The following is a 15,903-nucleotide window of genomic DNA, read 5'->3' as shown; positions in this document are numbered from 1 at the left end:
TCTCCCCAGTCTCAAACTGCTTTAAAGCTGAGTTAATAGTCCTTGGAGATTTGCTGCAGGTTTTAGACCAAAACCTAACAGCAGAACTGAGCAGCTACTGCTTAGCATAAACTGTGTGAGAGCCTTTAGGACTTGAACACAGTCCAGGGATGGCAATAACTCAGCTGGGAGGCATGGGGGGAGGCGTTTCCAGCAAAACCAGCAGACTTTCCTGCTCTTGAACAGGGAAAAAGGAGTTGTGCTGTCAACACACAGATTGTATTTTGGGGACCCATGCAGGTTGCTGTTCGAGCACCCAGCTTTCTTTGGATGGGCTGGAAAACTGGATGCATAATTTCCTTTTTGGCCACAGTATTTATATTAAACACAATTCAGATGACCTGTACAGCAAAATAAACACTCCAGTTACCTTTGGGTTGGGAGGAAAAGCCACAGACTGAAGAAGCAAAAATATCTGCAGAACATCTCTGGAGATTATTTCAGTATTTGCGCTGCTCTTCTGTGAAATAGAAAATTAAAATTTTGTGGTTTAAGGAAAACTGTTTTAAGGGAAGGGGACAGGGAAAAGAAATGCTGCACAGAGACAGAACCCCACAATTACATTGAACTTTCTCAGCACATCGGGACACCTGCCCTTTCTTTCTAGCTTGTGTTGTCTTTCAGCACCATGCTGTCTTAACACTTACCAGGTAAAAGACACGGGTGACAACTCAGCTCCTAAGGTCCTTCACAGGGTGACCAGATTTTAGCTACCACTTTGTTTTAGAAGGGGATTTTCTTTCAGCATGGGTTGGTGATTAGCTAATGTTGAGAGTAACACCATAGAGAAAAGATTTATTAAATAGAGAAGTATTTAGGAAGTTCCTAAAGCTAATCGCACTCTGAAGCCATGTGAAATCCTTCCCATATGACAGATTCAGCATCTCATGGTTGCATGCTCCACTAATCACCTACCCAGAAATGTTGTAGCTTTGCACTCCATTAGCTCGTACCTGGGGTAAACCCACGCTATTAATAGTAATGTTGGCAAGTCACTCAGCATGCAGTACAGGATGAAATCATTCTATTTCAAATGGGTTTCGTTGACTTTTCTGGGAGTGGAACCGAATCCTGGCTTCTAGCCTGAGACTCCCACAAGCTTGTGCTGGCCTTGGAGCTGGCACCACGATGGGAACACTCCCCAGACTCTGCGCCGCTCAGCACCGCTGCTCTGCCTGAAGTGCTGCAGTCACACATCTTACTGGGGGCACCAACAGCTCTGCCACTCGCCTGTTGGTGTTCCCACAGCAAGCTGCTGCAGGAATGGGCTGGTGAGGATACTGGAGATACTGAGCTGCTTGACCTGCTCCACTGTTACTTGACATGTACCCTGTGTGTCAAATACCTGCAGATACTGGCAAAGCACCGTCATTCTCGAATGGGCAGGAGCTTTCCTCTTGATTGTACCATTACAAATTGGGAATGACAATGTGAGTCATTAGTCCCTGTGCCCCGACACTGGTGAAAGCACAATCACAGGTTCAGATTCTGTGTCTTCCTCATCATGCACGGCAGTGAGCACTTCAGCTTCAAGCTCGGCTGTTCCACAGTAACCCGAGTACGAGGCATTTTCTGCTTGGGTTAGGTCCTTCCTGTGGGGGTAGTTCATCACTGCCCAGAGGACACGCTGCCCTGTCAGCTTGTTGTGCAGCTCTGGTGCTGTGCCATGGGACAGCAGTGCTCCAGGGGAGCGGGACGTCTTTGCCCACGCAGAGCCAGTGAAAATACCTGAGCATTCAGGCACCACAAATGCAGGGCCTTGCAATGAGAATCCCACTGCAGAAAGACAGGAAGCTTTTCAAAATGAAATATGCTGTAATATCTATCTAATGTCCAAATTCCTAACAAGCCTTTTTGCTTTCTGCCTGAACATGGTGTTCAGATGCTTCCAGATGTTACCAAGGGCTCCTTGCTATAACAATCATATCGGGCTAGAGAAATCATCTGCCTGCTTACACAGCATAAGGCCACAATTTTGATGAGAAAGAAGAATCAGTCCCATTAAAAGAACTTAAGACAGAAAGGATAATGCTATAAAGTGGCATTTGGTCAAAATATGGAAATTTATGAATTTCAGCTGAGGGACCCTTCATTAACATCCATTTTGCAAAGGAGCTGTGGTTGCTTGCATTTTTGTGCATTGGTGTCTGAACAATTTTATTGCATCTGATCCTAGTTACTAAGACCTTATTTTGAAGAAAGCAAGCCAAACTCTATTTATTTTGATGGCTAGTGGATGGAGACCTCATAAGTAGTAAAAGGTTGTCTTAACAACCCTGTTGTGCCACCAGTTAGCCAAAACGAAACACACACTGCAACCCGCTATCTAGCAAAGACAGCGGAAACAAAGCAACTTGGATAAATTTATAGCTGCTGCTGCTGCCACAGACCTGAGCTAAACAATCTCCATTTCTCTGTGCCTCTGCTAATTCTCCACAGAACAAGGAAAATCTTTTCTCCTTCTTCAGAGCACAGCTGTGAAGGGAAGTATATCAAAGGCTGGGAGGCAGTGAAAGGGTGCTCTGTAAGTACCCGAGAGCTAGAAACTCAGCATCCTGAAGTACTCAATGGCAAGAAAAAGGTGACAGCAGTGCCCAGAACTGAATATAACCAAAGCATTTCTTAGCTATTTATTGAAATAGCTAGAGAGAGGTGTGCCAAAACTGTGAGACTGTGCTTTTTGTTGAAGCCCAAGAATGACAGCAGATCTGCTCCATCCCCTAACTTTGAAGGGCTGAGAGGAGTGAAAACATGAGAGGAGGAAAGCCACTGGCAGGTGCAGTAATTCTGTTCATAGTGAACAGAGTGAGAGGTAACAAAGGTACGCTGCCACCTGATGGGGCCCCAAGAGGTATCCAGGCTCCTCCTCGCTGCTGCCCATGTCACCCTTGGTGCTGGGCTCCTGCACACCCAGCAGCACAGCGCAGCCCCACGTTGCCTCCCACCTCACAGCTGGGAGCACCGCCTGCGTCTCACTCAGAGCAGGAGATGAGCATGTTCTCTGATACCCTCGTGGCAAATGGCATCCCAATGCCAGGCAAAAGGAGGAAGCTGTTGCAAGGATTTAGAAAGCCACCCAGAAAAGCAGCCCGATGTGATCAGCTGCTAAGTGTCAGGTGGCAATTCACAAGGTTTCCTTGAGCCACACTGCTACAAACTGCAGAAGCTGCCACCCAGGCACATGTGCAGAGAATAAAAGCTGTTGAGGGAAGACAGAAGAAATAAACGCAGAAATAAAAACATTGCATTTACTCTGCCCATTTAGGTGCTGCCTCTATTTATAACACAAAGGAAAATTTTTCCTGATGAACTTGGGCATAACCTGCCTGTTGCATTTCCTTCGCTCCGCAGGAAATGCCGTGACAAGCAGCTTGTGCTGCTGGCAGCCCGAAGGCACCCCGTGTCCTTCCCCTGTGCTCCCCACACAGACCCTGCAGCACCCGGACACCCTCGCACCTGAAGCCTCAGCCTGCCAGAACCAAACACAAGCAAGCCCACATCTGAAATGTCAGGACAGCCATTTTCACTCCCAGGCTTTCATTCCCAGGCCAAGGTTTGAGGCACGTCCTGTCAGGACTCTTCTGTCTTGGGCACAGAAAGACGTGGATCATTTGGCTTTGCCTTTGGTCTCCTGGAGAAAACCCCAGAGTGCAACCCAGGCAGCAGTTTCAGCACCTCTTTTGCCCATCTGTGGTCAACGCAGGCAGCAGATGGGAACTGTGCTGCACACACAGGCCGGACAGCCAGCGACTGCCTTTTTGTTCCCTGTATTCTCTCAAGGGATTAATGTTCCAGGGAAAGGTATCCCTGTACCACCACCACTGGGAGTTTCCAGCTTCACAACTGCCACGTGGCTGCACCATCCCGTGCTGAGCTTTCTTTGGCCACTGGCATGAATGCAGTAGTTGCTAAACACAATTACAGGCTGATGCACAAAGCAAACAGCATCACGTACCCTGGGATCAGACCTAACTGGCTTTGTAGAAACCAAGAATTCACATCAAGGTCAGCACGTTTATCTAGGCATGGTTTTGAGTGACTGAAGCCAAATTTATTTATTTCCTTCTTTGCCCTGCCTAGCCTGAATTACGAGCAGCTGTCGGATCCTGAGAGATGCCTGCTTGGGGGATGTGGGTGGGCAGTGGCTTCTGTAAGGAAAGGTTCATGGCATGACCTGCTCTCTCACAGCTGCTGCAGGAGTTGTGCATTCTCATGATTGAGAGCTGTTCAAATTTTAACTTACTGACCAAACAAATCATGAAAAGCTTTCAGTTTCAGTTCATTCAAAGTGATTTACCTCTCAAGTTCCTCAGATTCAAAGTTTAACATGAAATAATTGTTTCTGCTTGTTGTTTTTAACTTGAAAATTTGTTCTTCCCAGAACAAAGTTTTAATTTTTTTAATTTTTCATGTTAAAAATCTATTTTGGGAGCCCAGGAGAAAACATGGAGCTGCTACAAAGAAGAAGGCAGAGTTAACAGGAAAACAATTGTGTGTTGTATTTTTCTGCAAGCCGCTCTTACTGGAAACTCTTAGTTATTTGACACTAAAATCAAATTACACAAAATCAATCCTATTGTTACAGAACTAAAAAGTTAGTGGGATGCTGTCACGTGCCAGCAGATACAGGAGCTCAGACCTCAGCTGGCCAGGACAAAAGGAGACAGAAGAGGTGGGTGCAAGAAAAAGGGGGTTGGAGGACCTGCAAACAGCACCAGTACCAGCAAGTGGGTAATACCAAAATGAACTTTCTAACCTTTTAGCTTTAAAATCTTTTTGCTTTTAGTATTTTCCAAATAAAACAAGTCATTGAGAAAAGAGTTTAAGTGTTAAGCAAGAGAAAGTAGAACAAAGAATATTTTCTTAAGCCTTTCATGTTTCAGTATTCTGTCCAAATCTGAGTTTTTCTTTTTCCTGATCTGAACTTTTTTTTTGTCCTGCTGATTTCTGTTTGAAGAACTCTAATTTCAGCCACTTTGCTGATAACTGGACCAAGTCCAGGAGGTCATTACTGGCCCGGTATCTGCCTGGAAGAGCAGGAGGTGGGCTTTGAAGCAGATATGGCAGCCCAGGCCCAGCAAGGCACGTGCTGGCTGGGGCAGGGAGTGACCCTAGCACGGAGAGCTGGCTGCTCAGGGCCGGATGCCGCCCGCTGTATTCTGCTTTTTGCTTTTCACTTGCCTTAAGTGGTTATCTGGAGTCACGGGCAGGTGATCAGGCAACTTTATGGTACCCACAGAAATCCTTCAAGAACTTCTGTGAACTTTTGCTCTTGGGGAAAAAAAAAAAAAAAGTAGATTCTTTCCATCCGTGTCACTGTCATTACATCACATGAAAAATGACCTCAGCTCCAGAAAAAGCAGGCACTGCTGAGGTGACTGGCTGAGGCTGTAGCGCATACCTACACGTGTTCAAGGCAGTCCTTGCTGTGCTTCAGTGCAGGGCAGATGCTCAGCACCCACATATGGGTCTCAGCGGGCAACGGGCAGCAGCACCCACACTGACAGGCCAACAGCAACCACCCCCAGAGAGTCCCAGGCTGCATGACACATACCAACCAGGGTAATATAAAAACAGAGAGCCCTCTCCTATGTGCTGGTACTGCGAGTAGCACACACATTTATGTGCCTTGACCTTAACTGTAGTACTCCTTTCAGTTTACGGCAGTATGAGAGAGGGGAAACAGTCCTGTTATCTATATGACATCCCCTCACCCCCATACGCTACAGGCCTGATTCCTGCCTTACTCATTCCACTGAAGATCAGAAGTAACTGCAAGATGCAAGTAGAGTTTACATAAAATTAGATTCAGTCCTTTTGTAAGAGTGTTAAAACCACACCCAGGTAATGCATTTATGTTCTCAAGATGTAAACTCTCATCCTTCAAGCTGCTCTGAGAAGTGCCAGCTTATGCTCACATCTGCCCACCCAGCACGTACACAGGTCTGCCTGCAGCTTGCAGGGCTGAGTTCTTTAAATACGTGCAGAAAGTCTTAAATCATATCAAAATGAAGGTTACTGAGATTTACTTACGTGAAATTCTTCCTCCAAAATGTCGTTTGCCTTCTGTCTGGTCAATTCATTTACTCTAAACAAATACAATGGATGTAAAACTTCTAAGTCATTACCATTTATACAGTAATTTAGCATGCTTGAGGCACCTTTTTCTCCTACAATGGATAGCTTAACTCAAGCTATAATCTAAACTTGCCTGCAATTTTCAGTCTCCTGTGGCTGCAGGTCCGTGAGCTCACAGCTGTCTGTGCTCAGTCACATTGGGCAATTATTTCAGAGCACAGATTTCATTCATTCGGCAAACCTGCCCCTCACTGCAGGCAGGGATCCAGGGCTGGGTGCAGAAAGTTCATCTTCCCTGCTCACAACAGGCACAGAGATCACAAGCCAAGCAACATTGCTTTCTATGATTTCACTCTCTACTTGCCAACCCTGAAATAGTAACCCTATATATACGGTCCCTCCCACCTCAGCACTTCTGCTCGCTCAGTCTCCTCCATTGTGTATGTGCAGGTATTTGATGTGAGACGTAATTATTCTTGTTCCTATCAGCTGAGACAAGCACGCACAGCATTAACTCCCTCGTGGGACACAAAAAAATACACCCTTCCAAACTGTACATGTAAAGAAGTGGATAAAGGTCAGAGGATCTTCTTACACTAACAGTAAATAAAGCAAAACAGGAAACAAAAGGTAATTAGGGAAAGATTTACATGTGAGCAGAATTTGATAATAATGAGATGGTGCCATTTAGACAGAAAGGAACTAGAGGGTCAGAATGATAAATGAATGGAGAGGAGATGCATCAGACACTTCATCTCTAATTAATTTCCCATTATATCACACAAAGGGCATGGTCAGCACAGTCAGTTTACCAGAAGGCTACAGCAGAAACACAGCCAACACGTGGAGCTGCTTCTTCCAAGCTAACAGGGATTCAAAAACACTGAACGGGTAAATGTAAAACTAGAAATCTCCAGATGTGCTGGGTGGTTTTGGGATTGCTTTCCTCAGTCATCTTCCACAGCCAGGACAAAGGGGAACTGCTTTGTTACAGCACTTCCTTGGCCAGTCTCCATGGTGGAGCTGAGGCGTGCACTGCGGCAGGCCCATAGGGCAATTAAGCAACGACGTGATTTAGGTGAGCGAGTGCTACCTGCCCTGGCCCATCCCTCTGGGAGGAAAAGCAGGAGGGACTCGTTGACCTCTCGGAGGACAAAAGGAGCAAGAGAAGGACTCGCTTTCTTTTTAATTTGTCCTCGCTAAGCATCTGGCTCCTGCAAGCAGACGTGTCGCCGTGTGCCAAGCTGAGCAGCACCTTGCTGCAGGGAAAGGACCCAGCGTGGTCAAAGGAGGGGAGTGAGGACAAACAGAGCTGCCAGTGGCTCATTAATCGAGGGCTTGACAACACACTGATGAACAGGCATGTAGGAAAAAAATATATTGGATGGGGCCCCAAGGAGCACAGTTCAGACTTGAGCATTCATCTTATGTACATATCAGCCTGAATTTCTGTAGGGCAGTGAAATGCTCCTCTCCACAGTAAGTTTCAGGGAAAAAAACAGACATGTAATGTCTTGAAGGCCCCCACGGCCCGTTTTTTCCTAACACATTTATTTTGCTGTTGCAGGCAGCACACGCAAAGCTGCCTTGTGACTGCGTTTCCTTCCATGCTGAAGTTCAGTTTTCTTCAATAAATGTCCAATGTCCACAGTGCTGCCATGGACATAGAAGCAGACTGCCAGCATTTCTCTCAGAGCAGAACTTCGCTGTTTTAATAGATAAATACATTGCCTATTGCATGAAGAGGGATAACTCGTACATGAGTAAATAAAACCTTACACTGGAGCCCAGTGAACACACCCCCAGCAGCGTAGCAGGAACCCTGCAGCTGTCTGTGCAAGGAGTCTCTGCACTTCAGAGTTACCCTAACGCCTCAGCACGGTGGGATCACCTGGCTGCAAGGACTGCATTTAGTGCTTCCCAGGAACGAGGCCCCTCAGAAGCTACCCCAGCCAACACACCGTGGGGTGACAGCCTGGGACAGCGCCTCGGTGCCCTTCCAGGCTTCAGGCTCTTGCCAGTACTTTGCTTACGCTGCTGCCATGACCTGGGGTGAGGGCACCGCCACCAAGCAGTGGGTGCTGCCAGCCCTTCCCTCGGGCACGCTGCCCCTAAAATGGTCTGGTCACGGTGCCTTCGTTAACCTCTTCTTAAAGACTGTTCAATGCCATCTTTAATAGTGCAACATCCCATTCTATACAGCAATAAAACAAACAATGGTGTTTCCTCTTTTTAAATCATTCAAACAGCGTAAATGGTCCCCACTGCTAAGAATGGGGAAATACAGCCACCGAGAGACCCTATAGACTCGGATCGCGTTATTTTTCCTCCTTATTTCCTTCATCCCCGTTTGCCCAGACCCCGAAGCCACCTCGCAGTCAGCGTGGCAAAGCAGCCCTGTGGCAGGCATCAGTCTACAGAGCAGCAGATTTATTTAAGATAATCTTTCATATGAGTGTTCATCAATAACTTCTAACCTACTCCCTTAAAGACACAGATCAATTGACACAGCATTATAATCCCTTAAAATATTAATGTCCTATCAGGGAGACAATTTCACTGGGCCTAGAGACTCTTCCATTATTAGAAATTATGCCCCAGCCTTAAATAAATTAATTCAATAAATGTCTTACCATGAATACAAATTCCTGCTTAGGGTTTGCAAATAAAATGATTTAGAGCTGTTCTCTAAGGAAAGATGAGGTGTTTAAACTTGCAAAAGAAGAAGGGCCACCATATTCATTGGTCTTTTGTTTTAAATTGACATTTCTTTTTTCCCCCCAACTGAAGGCATCCCTTTCAGAAGGGAGGGGGAAGTCTCTGGAAAATTAATTTGCTACATTTTTCTTAGGCTGGGCTTTATGCTTTCAGTTCTGCGAATGTACAGACCTGTGCTCAACCCCAACGGCAGCACCTGCCTCTAAGGGCAATCCAGATCCCTAAGGCGAGGCTTGGCCCCAAGGCTGAGGTTTGGTGGTTTGGCCCCGCTGGCGTCCTGCAGCCGTGAGGTCCTCCCAGTGCCAGGAGGGACACCAGGATTGCGCAGCGGGAGCTGAGGCAGCAGCAGAGCAGTGCCCGGCAGCAGCTCACCCGGGGGCCAGAACTTGGCAAAGAAACACAGCGTGGCACTGCCTGCACTGCGCCAGGCCCAGAGCATCCTCAGGGCGCAGCAGCAGCCCCACAAAGCTTTAACACTGCTTTTCCCACCTCCTGCAAGAAACCCGCTCGTTACCTGTTAGATAACCCAAGGAACACCAAGTGTAACTTTGCCCTTCATGCCAAAGGTAGGCACCCGGCTGGACTGCTGGGCTACTGTTTTCTCACCCAGCCTCAGGTCACCTAAGCTTCAGCCAAGGCCAGAGCACACCAAAAACACGAGGCCCAATGCAGTGGCGGTTGGCTCAGTGTGAGTCTGTCAGCCTGTGGCCCCCAAATGGCCACGTACGTGTGCCTGAAAAACCCGACAGAGTTCAGAGGGTGCCTGTTAACAACCTTTACAATTAATGAAGCTCCAGCCTTAGCAGGTGGTGTTGATTTCAACAAAACACGAAGCATGTAGCAGCCCATTAATCATCCCACGCCTCCTGTCAAAGCGTTTGCCCTCTTCATATTGATGAATTGACTGCAGCAACACAAAAGCCACACTGTCACATTTCATTAGAGCCGTATTTCACACCAGACTCTGTTTCAAGAAGAGTTTTCCAGCTCTGCATCCTTCTACAAATTCTGGAGCTGGTGAGATGAATCCAGAGCAGCAGCAGAGTAACATCTTGGCTGCCTGTTACACATACTCACACCATTTGGATCTCTGGCCACAGAGTTTTCATAGAAGTTTCACCCCCAAAGACGTTGCCTTTTCTCTCCACGACTGTACTGCTATAAACACATCACTTCAGGAACTGATTTTCCCAAATGAGCACCACCTGCTTTGCTCTGTCTGCGCTGTCCTTAGGGACGGGACAGCCCCAGACAGGTTGTCTGCGATGTCAGGAGTACCCCATGCTTGGTTATCTGCCTGCTGTCAGCTGCTGGGTGTCACTGCCTGCCTGCGGGATGTCCAAAGCCCCGTCCTGTGGCAGAAAGAGCCGTATCTCGATCAGTGCTGCAGTGAAAGACAATCACAACACCTCCCAGAAGGATCTGCCTTAGCTCTGAACGCAGCATGCAGACATGCATGTTCCTGTGACAACGCAGGTCTGCAGAAAAGAATCTGAGACTTTATCTTCCCTGCAATATTTATCTTTTCTCTGTTCTCAGGTACCCGTTTAATGAGTCCGTGTGCTTTGACAACCAGAGCCCTGTTGTTTCTGGGTTAAGAGCTCACAGGACTGTTTCTTGGTCTTGGCTTAACAGGACCAGGGCATCTCTCGAAAATGGATGCAACGTTTTCAGCTCTTACATTTCAATTTGTACATGCTAAACTACATCAAAAGTTCAGTCCCACACTGCAATATGCACGTAAAAGACAAGTCAGGATGAAAAAGTAGCCACGTTGGTTCTACTTGAGTGTATCAGAAAGATTTGTGAAAGAGACCAAAGATTCAACTTATTTCTTTTGCCTTAGCTAAAGAGAAATTCTATCAAAAGCCATCTCCAGAGTCACTGTACATACTGGGAATTTTACAGGAGGATCAGAGAGATCAGCCTTGGCAGCAGCTTTCTCCTTAGCGCTTCCTCTTTGAGGCACTGAGTCTGCACTTGTGGCTGATGCCTCAGCGAGCTGCTGTGCTGCTGACAGGCAAGCAAGCCTTCCTGCTGGGGAGCGGTACGTGCTGCAGCTCCCAACGACAGCATCTCAGTTGGCTCCTTGGCACCCTGAATGGTTTGGCCAAACGCAACCCACAGCTCACACAAGTGTGTGGGCAGGGTGAGGGTGTGAGGCAGGCTCCCTCCTCTCCCCTGCTCCTACACCACCAGGACGGGTGCCCACTGCTGTACCCGTGCTACCCCGGGGCCCTCAGACATCCAGCAGTGCCTGTAGGCAGCACACCCCAACCACTGCTCCCAGACCAGAACCACCCTGGTGGCCTCGGTTTCCCCACAAAGCTCCCATTTAGCAGTTGCACACAACCATCAGCTGCAGCTGCCTCCAACGCGAGGAGGCAGGTACCGTGTGCTGGCCCCGCTGCCCAGCTCACGGGGTTGGGGCCAACCCATGCAGATACCATCAGCAAACAGCACGGGGTAAAATCGTAAGTAATAATAAGTTTCAAAGCAACGTGGCAAAAAGTACAGCTAGAGCAGTGACTTCCCTGCTCTGTGCAGCCCCGCGGCCCCTCGGGAGCACGGTGGGTGGGCAGCCACCCCTCTGAGCCCCCGCTGCCTCCTCCCTCCCAGCCCCAGCACCTGTGGGTTCTGGCTCCATCTCCAGCCGTCGGCTGGGCTCCACGCTGCCACGGCGCAGCCGGTGGTGATCCTCGCTGGAGCCGGCCCCGATGCTCTGGGAGATTATTCCTTAATAGGCTGATCTCTGCGCTAGCGAAGGGCTGAGGAAGGGAGGAATCCATTATCAGCTCCGATCTGGCATTACGACATGTTTGCTGCTTTGGTTCTGCCTCCCAAAAGCAGAATTAATTGCTGGGCTAGAACACGCAGATAAATCAATCGGTTCCTGCCACATTTATTTTCGGTAGCTATGCGCCGGGCTCCCGGCAGCTTCAAAACAGAGACACCCACTCTTGCTGTGAAGAGAGGTGAAGGTCGGACTCCTGCCACCTGCCGAGAGCGGTGGCTGCCCAGTGTGCAGGGCAAGGTGGCAGCGTGGCCACGGCAGCACCGTGGAGCCAGGCAGCAGCACACCGGTGGTATTCCTGCCCCATCGCAGCGTGTAAGCATCAGGTCAGACCCACTGCATGACTTATCTTTGTAGCTTTTCTAAAGGAAGTGCTGGAAAGACAGGATAGAGAGAGGAGGCAGAAAACTGATATTGTGAAAAACAAATGTCATTTATACTGTAGGCTTATTTACAGCAAACTCTGGGACTTGACAACGGTGTCTACAGCAACAAAGAAAATAAAACACTGAATCATAACCAGTATACTCTTCTTGGGTGTAATGATAAGGCAACACAACCTCAAACCGGACTCCTGCCTGAAAAATTCCTTCCTGCTCTGTGCCTTAGCTACCCAAAATGTGAAAAATGGAAATAACTGTTCGTGCTATCTGCCAGCGACCTTTAAAGACAAGGACGCACGGAAACACGCTTTGCTGCTGAGCATCTCTTAGTTTGGACTTGCAGCCTCCAGGATTTGTTGTTCCCTCTGGCACACCCAGGCAGGACAGGCTCCCCATCCAGCTTTGGTGTGAGACCAGCTGCCTGCAGATGCTGTCCCCAGCAGCACAGTGTCCGACTTCAGAAACCAGCTTGTGTGTGATAGAAGCAACAGGCCACATCTTGCTTCACAGCCAGTATTTACAGCCCTTGTAACGTGTGGGCACTTTATGAGCAGAGATTGAATGGAGATGCAAGGTGCAGGGGCTGCGGGACGGCCGCCTGTCAGTGACGTTGCCTCAGCCGATGCGTCCGCAAGAGCAGCCAGAGCCCGGGGCAGTCCTGAGCCAACCCCATGGCAGCCTGTGCCCAGCACTCTGCTAAATCTTACCCAGCACTGCTCATCATTTGTGGTGAGGCAGCTATCTGCTGTAAAACACCAGCCAGGTTCCAGCTACTCCTGGAGAAGCAATCGGTGCCAACAACAAACTCCCCATCACCAACAACATCTTCTTCTTAACAAGACAAACGTGCCAAGTCTGCTGGTACTGGAACCAAACAAACGTTTCACGTAGGAACAAAAAGGTTCTGGACTGGTACCAGGCATGTTTTTTTTTTTTTTTTTTCCCCAACCCCAAGCCCCATGTAATTATTTCCATTATGATACTGCCTGTTGCAACCTGAAAACATGATTTTAATCTGTGTGCACATCAGCACCCAATGTTCATGCCTAGATTCTTGCACATCTTTCCAACTTCATTTTAAACATAAAGAATACGCTTTAAAAAAAACAGGTCGGTACAACCTCTTGTCAGATACAAGAATCAGTTTGGGAGCAGGTAACTAATTGGGCACAATTTCAGGCACACACTATTTTGTTATTGTCTCAAATTAATGCACAACTGTGGTTTAATCTTTGGCCAAAACTCTTACATGCCACGATGCCATTCCTTCCTCCTCACTCACTTATTAGATATGTATCCGGTCTGTAACAAGTGCCTCCAGCTAGCAAAGCTGGGCAGATATTTAAACTGGCACTAGATTAAGATCTGTTGGAAAGAATTGCTTATTTTTCCTTTGATAGTCTGAAACACACTTGCAGCAGATGAGATCAAGATGTACTTAATTAGATATCTGTAGTAAGCACCGGTTTCTGGTTTGCACGTTGATGAAAAGTAAAGTTATCTCCACTGGTGGTACATGTTTTTTGGAACTGTTTTGAACACCATAAACATAAAAGCTGCAGTGAAGGCTTAACTTTATTTAATTTTTAAATGAAGAACTTCCCCCACAAAGCACCTTTTCTTCCAAGGTGGGAAAGATAGCTTCAAGAAGAAACGAGAATGCTGAAATAGTTTGATGAACACATTAAATGAACACACTGCACAGATGCTTTATGTTTCATCTCTCAAAAGACTGCACTTCCCAGGGGGATTCATCCCATGCAGTGCCTCTGCTGAAGCAGCCCTAAAGCCCTGGGGGTGGCATGGATGCAGCAGGGACCCCACTGTACCTCTACATGTCTCACACAGCACTGCGGTGACGTAGCCGATTGGAAATCTTTCTGTACTTGTATTTCATTTCAGCCCGAACACTCACAGAGAAGTGATACACACAGATCCAGTGTTGTGCTGCTAAAGTGTCTGGCTGTTGGTTATATGCAGACTTTTTGTACTATTTTCACCATTCAAAAATAATAATTCTTGCTCTATGTTAATTTTGAGCTGAGGAGTTACAGAGAGTGGAAGACACTAGATCCAGGTTATCCACGTGGGATATGAACGTAGCGATATGTGCTACCGGCAGACGAGTAAAAGCTGATAAATGTCTTACCTGAAGCTTTTGCTCACCGTTAAACCCCAAGTCTCAGTCCTACAGCTGCTTGACTCTGGCGCAGCGAGTATGGGAAGTTGTCAGGTGCACATTCGTCAGCTGTGTCGGGCCCACGTGTGCACATTTGGTATCTCCTCAGAACGGACATCTCTGAAAACCTCAGAGAGCACTTGAATGATTTCCAAGATCAACTTCCAACCAACAAGCATTTTCTGCTTTGGGGAGAACAAAATGTGATTGAAAATTGACCCTGATGTTTGCATGGGTTCACCATTATATTTAGCTTATGAAATAGTTGTGGTAGGTTTGCCATGAGAAAGACAGCTGGTAACCTAGAAGAGGTAAGGCTTAGCAGTCTGAAAATGCCCCAGCAATGGGCAGTGCAGAACAGAAACATATTTGTGTTTAAAAATAGCCTCAATTGTTGTTAGAAGGTATTAAGCAATGCTTTTTGCCCTTAACAGCACAACATGGCAGTGAGGACAATGTAAAAGGCTAAGTGTTACCCTATGAATGAGGAAATATTGCTCTAGCTAACTTACTGGGGCTTGAGGTGAAACATGAATTTTGATGGGATGTAAAAGAGCCCCCCAAAATTGTGGGCTTTCTTTTGAGGACATGAGCTTGGACTCTTCAAAGCCAAGTCTGAACGGTAGCACAACGCAGACCTTCCATTTTATTCCAGTGTTCACTGAAGCTTTTACCTTTGGAGGAGATGATTTTGAGCACTGTGGAAACAAGGAAAAGGAGAAAAGGTGTATATGATGGAGGTTTCCCAGAGGCATATGAACATGTTTTAAAGAGATTAAAAACATAAATAAAATAGCAAGCTTTCCTTCAAGTTTTGCATCTCAAAAAATTAGAAGCCTTAACAGCATTTACGTAGCTCAGAATGTGCTACCTGTAGGGCTCCCTTCCCACTTCTGCATGTCATGGAGCTCTGGGCTGGAGCCAGATCTATGCTCCTCGTGCATCTGCAGTAAAGCAGGTTTCAGGCTGCTCCTCGTCAGGGTCTTTCGTGATTATTTTAAACGTGTCAGGGACACGTTATCTGCGTACCAGGGAATGCCCACACCAAACCAAAAGGAAATCGTAAAGAGGAGGAAAAAACCTGACATTTTCACTCATGATTATTTACAGTTTTGTTACTGTATTAAAGTAGCTCCAAGGCCTGGCACAAATAAAATAACAAGTTCTGTTACCAAAAATCTTTGAAACACGAGCTGACCTTACTTCTGTGTGATACTGATAACTATCTGACTAAGAGAAAATGCCCGGTGTCCTGAAAGGCCCTATAGCCTATTTACTGCTGCACCTCCAGTCAGGGCACATCATCACACACACCTGAAGAAGTTATGTGGGACTGGAAAAGTACTGACCAGTAAGTCATGTCCCCACGGGACCGTCGGCACCCAGGTGCCCTGCTGCAGCCTCAGCACATTTGAAGGGAATTGGTTTATGATAGGGCCACACATCTGCCCGCCAGGGAACGCGTGCACTGTATCAAAAAGGAACCTGCTAAGAGAAGGAAAAGGAAAAGAACCAACACTGTCACTCCTACAGTTATTTACAGTTCAGTTCTATTACCACATTAAAGTACTTTAAACGAGTTTATTGCTACCTCACATCAAATGCCAAGCTGTTGGCACAGCACTGAAACACGGTGCTATGGTGTGCGATGTACTTTAGTACTAGTACGTTAGTAGTGCTTTAATGGATGATCAAAGGGATCATTTGTAATG

The sequence above is a fragment of the Aythya fuligula genome, chromosome 14 (assembly GCF_009819795.1).
Source record: "Aythya fuligula isolate bAytFul2 chromosome 14, bAytFul2.pri, whole genome shotgun sequence".
Lineage (NCBI taxonomy): Eukaryota > Metazoa > Chordata > Aves > Anseriformes > Anatidae > Aythya > Aythya fuligula.
Note: the sequence above shows the minus strand (reverse complement) of the source record.